General features: G+C 38.9%; 1 long non-coding RNA gene across 1 annotated transcript; it reads left to right on the top strand.

Annotated features, from left to right (window-relative positions):
- Positions 1 to 1,875: 1,875 nt before the first annotated feature.
- Positions 1,876 to 5,319, top strand: LOC135770411 (uncharacterized). The gene is made up of 3 exons (XR_010542617.2): positions 1,876 to 2,102; positions 4,576 to 4,665; positions 4,804 to 5,319. It is a non-coding gene; the product is annotated as an uncharacterized lncRNA (long non-coding RNA).

Below are 5,319 nucleotides of genomic sequence, written 5' to 3'. Positions count from 1 at the left end.
TTTTAGTATATTTTTTATTGCTACGTGGCAAACAAGTTACCAGTAGGTTCAGTAGATTCTCAGAAAACAAACAAGACCCAGCATTCATGATATGCACGCTCTTAAGGCTGTGCAATTGGGATAGTTGAAAGGGGTGTGTTCAAAAAAATAGCAGTGTCTACCTTTGACTGTACAAACTCAAAACTATTTTGTACAAACATTTTTTTTTCTGGGATTTAGCAATCCTGTGAATCACTAAACTAATATTTAGTTGTATGACCACAGTTTTTTAAAACTGCTTGACATCTGTGTGGCATGGAGTCAACCAACTTGTGGCACCTCTCAGCTGTTATTCCACTCCATGATTCTTTAACAACATTCCACAATTCATTCACATTTCTTGGTTTTGCTTCAGAAACAGCATTTTTGATATCACCCCACAAGTTCTCAATTGGATTAAGGTCTGGAGATTGGGCTGGCCACTCCATAACATTAATTTTGTTGGTTTGGAACCAAGACTTTGCCCGTTTACTAGTGTGTTTTGGGTCATTGTCTTGTTGAAACAACCATTTCAAGGGCATGTCCTCTTCAGCATAGGGCAACATGACCTCTTCAAGTATTTTAACATATGCAAACTGATCCATGATCCCTGGTATGCGATAAATAGGCCCAACACCATAGTAGGAGAAACAGAAATGGAGGAACATTTTGTGGACTGATGAGAGTAAAATTGTTCTTTTTGGGTCCAAGGGCCACAGGCAGTTTGTGAGACGACCCCCAAACTCTGAATTCAAGCCACAGTACACAGTGAAGACAGTGAAGCATAGCCCATATCATGCTCCATGCATTTTTAACAGAGGGACTTTGCGGGGGTTTCTTGAAAATAGATTAGCTTCACACAGACGTCTTCTAACTGTCACAGTACTTACAGGTAACTCCAGACTGTCTTTGATCATCCTGGAGGTGATCATTGACTGAGCCTTTGCCATTCTGGTTATTCTTCTATCCATTTTGATGGTTGTCTTCCGTTTTCTTCCACGTCTCTCTGGTTTTGCTCTCCATTTTAAGGCATTGGAGATCATTTTAGCTGAACAGCCTATCATTTTTTGCACCTCGCATTTTCCCCTCTCCAATCAACTTTTTAATCAAAGTACGCTGTTCTTCTGAACAATGTCTTGAACGACCCATTTTCCTCAGCTTTCAAATGCATGTTCAACAAGTGTTGGCTTCATCCTTAAATAGGGGCCACCTGATTCACACCTGTTTCTTCACAAAATTGATGACCTCAGTTATTGAATGCCACACTGCTATTTTTTTGAACACACCCCTTTCAACTAATTCAACTACTTGCCCAATTGCACAGCCTTAAGAGCGTGTATATCATGAATGCTGGGTCTCATTTGTTTTCTGAGAATCTACTGAACCTACTGGTAACTTGTTTGCCATGTAGCAATAAAAAAATATACTAAAAACCTTGATTATTCTGGTTAGTCACATTGTACTGCTATTATTTTGAACAAGACTGTATATATATGTATATCACATTTGTCTGGTATTTACCTCATTTACAGTCTATCATTTCAAAATCATTGCCAGTCATTAATTGGACTAAAAAGCCAAGCGATTTTGCATGAACCACCGTATCCCACTGTGTGACCCACAAGTGAGTCCCGACCCACAGTTTGAAAACCCCTGTATTGAAGTTTACAAGAGTATTAATCATTTTATTCATTTACAGTATTAACAGTTCACCCTAGCTACAGTACACTGTAAAAAGTGATTCTGAGTTTTAGTCAGGTGGACAAGTAAAATCATGTCCTGTCAACTTGCAGTGTCTCACTACGCAGAAGGATGAGTTATATCAACCTCAACTTGCAGGGAAATTCAAAACTTAAAATAAGGTGTTCATATAACAACAAAACATAGGTTCTTTCAATTTTTTTGCCTCATGCGCATGTGCCAGAATCTCTACGTCATAATGACGTACTACTTTAACGAATTTGAACAAGAGGCGCCATCGCCATTTTCTGCACGAGAGGACGAGATCACTACAGGAGTTGCTGATGGGAGAAAAAAGACGACGAAGGAGCTCTTATTTGAACGACTACAGATGGATTTTTATAGTAAGTATACCCCGCTTTGTTCTTTCTTTCATGTAAAAAAATAGGCTTGTTTCGTTTGCGTATTAATTTAAGACAACTTGATTGGTAAGTTAACGTTAATCAGGAGCCACACACACAGTGTTAGACACCGAGCTGTTGTCGAGACGTGAGCAGAAAGAGAAGTCGTCTTTGACTAGTGTAAGTTAATGTTGGTAAACAGATAAAAACGTGTACAGTTACTTTTTAGCATGTTAATTGGTGTAAAATGGCCCAAAATAGCTTTTTCGCATGGTTTAAAGTTTTCATGCACCGTGCCGGATCTCCGGCGTGCGGCGTTGGCTGCGAATTAAAAAAAATATATATATAACGTTGATATATTCATATCATTTCGCGTTCATGCGTTCACCCACAAATAGGATGAGAGGAACACATATTTTACTCTCAACCAAACTAAACTAGCCAATCAGAAGTAGAATGGGGCGGGTCTTTAAAGTGTGGTTGAGAGATCCAGCTGCAGGTACCGTGCGGAGACCGGAGATGTCACGTAGCAAGGAATCCGCAGGATGGAAAGTAAGTTTATAAAGAACAGGAAAGATATGACCTAATTGATAAAGCACTTAAATAAGTGGCGGTGGGCATGGATAGAAGGAATAGGCAGAGACAGGCAGCATTTTAGAAGAAATTAAGAGAAGCAGGTGCTTGCATTTCAAATGCTGTCTCACGATATCAATATAAAGTTGCATTTGTGTCAAAACGTTTTGCTTGCATTATAATATTCTCTACGCGCATGCGTTAACGCGCGCATCCACATGAATCAGATCCCACATAATCCTGACAAAAACACACATTAGCTGATGGTTTGTGAATCTAATTTGCGTGTTTGCGTTAACGCATGCGATTACAGAATAGTATAATGACACACTCGTAGATCTTGTTTGCCTGCATGTGTGTGTGAAACGCGTAGCTCTTGACTGTTATGCTTTGCCAAAAGATTAATGCAAAAAACAAATTGACTTGACTAAATTCCTGGGTGTCTGAAAAGGCAAAGTCACATCATCATTTAAATGATAAACTTTAATGTTGCAGTATCCACTTCAAATTTAGGGTGCTAAGGTTGCTTGATGTTCAGTGATAAATAATAAATCTTTATTAAATGCTACCACTTATTATTCTATAAACATGTTTTGACCAATGGTGAATCTCATTTGTGTGCCCTATTATTACCATGCATATATGCAACCAAAGATTTTTAAATTCCTCATAGATCTATGTCACTTATTTTTACTCGTAAAGTGCACTACATTGATGTAATTACCTTTAATTGCACAAAGTGACTGAATTTGTTCTGTCTGATCATGGTTTACTTTGTGGCATATAGCCCAAACGCGATTGTTCCCGGTGACCCCGCAGCGTTGGTCTGGTTTCAAACTCAAATGGATTCGATTTCGATCGAACCCTGGTGCGTTATTATGATAGAAAACAACACTGGTCAATATATAGCTTTTTTTATTAATTCGGTGCTGTGTGTGTGTGTGTTTGTGTGTGTCATATAATGTGGGCTTCTGCTGCTTGCAAATTAACTCTTTTAAGGAGACAGTGGATTTTTAGATTTGTTGTCCTGGTTCCACATGCTATGCACAAACACACTGAAGGCTCATTCTCACTCGTATCCAAGGTAAATCATCAACACTATCATCCCTTACATGTATTATATTTAACTAAATGCATCATAATAAGCTAACTTATGGGCAGGTCACATTTCTTCCTGAAACAGTGCACATCCGAGTCCACATGACAGTGTCACAGTATGATTTTGTCATGTGGACTTGGGTGTGCACTGGGGTACCGAAGCCAAGACTACCTGGAGGAAGTGGTCTTTGTTCGGTTGCACTCAAACCGTGCCGCGTGCGCACTTGTTCAGGAAGTAATGTGACCTGCGCATGCGTTTTAGCTTATTATGATGTATTTAGTTAAATATAATACATGTAAGGCATGATAGTGTTGATGATTTACCTTGGATACGAGCGATAGTGAGCCTTCAGTGTGTTCGCGCATAGCGTGTGGAATCTGTTTTCTATTATGCTTCATGCACGTTTGTGATAACGTAATAACGCACCAGGGTTTGACAGAAATCAGTTGAGTGTGAAATCAGACCAACGCTGCCGGGGTCGGGAACAATCGGGTTAGGAGTTCAGATCACAGCAAACGAGCCCAGTGTGAACCACCCTTAGACACTCGTGGTTTAAGTGACATCAGCTGGTTACATCTACTATTAAATCTTATTTTGGTGCTGAACAAAAGGTAACAAACAACTGTTGTTGTTGTACCACATCACTGGTAAATTATTTACAACAAAAGCATGCAAAAAGTGTACATATTTGAAATTAATGTTTTTATTTTTCAAGACAGAGGGAGGGGGTGAAAGGATAAATTAAAAGAAAAACAAAGGATTGAACCAATAAAGGAGGTACTTTAACCATCATATATTTTACAGACAACAAACCAAAGGATGAGGACTGCAGCATTGCTTGGGCTGCCGTGATACATGCGAGAGACTCCTTCTAAATTCATGAAGATATGCAAGGTATGCTGAAACCTTTAAGGCAAAACGAGGGAATATTGAACATTAGATCTCTTAATTTGTAGGGGTCTGGGGACTTTAAATTGTTTGTGAAATTGGTTATAAGTAATAGTACCTTAATTTTGTTTTCATTCTACAAAGCCCAGTGACCGTGAAAAGGATGTGATCGGAGTCCTAGTGGTTGTGGAAAATGTGATGGAGCCTCTCCCAGAATTCTACAATGACGTTGCCCTGGTGATTGAGGAAGAAGTGGTGATGCGTCACCTGAGTGACATACCTAATGCTTTTCTGAACCTGATGGGCCTGGTGTACACATTAAACATTGACTTTCTAAAGGAATTAAAATTCACTTTTGAAGTGATACAACGCCTGTTCATTGGAGTGGGATCACCCTCTTGCACCGCAAGAGTTCACTCTTTGAAGAGCAAGTTGCTGAGATAAGAAACTCTTTTCTTCTCCTTGCTACTATAAGCACTTACACTGTTACACTGTTTTAAAGTTTAAGACCATTGTTATTTTAGATATTATTGTTTTAAAGGGATACTCCATCGTTTTGTCATATTAAACTGTTATTACCTTAAAGCAATAGTTCACTTTGAAATTAAGTTTTGATATGTTTTAGCTTACCTCAAGGGCATCCAAGATGTAGGTGTCTTT

This window comes from Paramisgurnus dabryanus, chromosome 8 (genome assembly GCF_030506205.2).
Source record: "Paramisgurnus dabryanus chromosome 8, PD_genome_1.1, whole genome shotgun sequence".
NCBI classification, from domain to species: domain Eukaryota; kingdom Metazoa; phylum Chordata; class Actinopteri; order Cypriniformes; family Cobitidae; genus Paramisgurnus; species Paramisgurnus dabryanus.
This window is presented reverse-complemented; position numbering and strand designations above follow the sequence as displayed.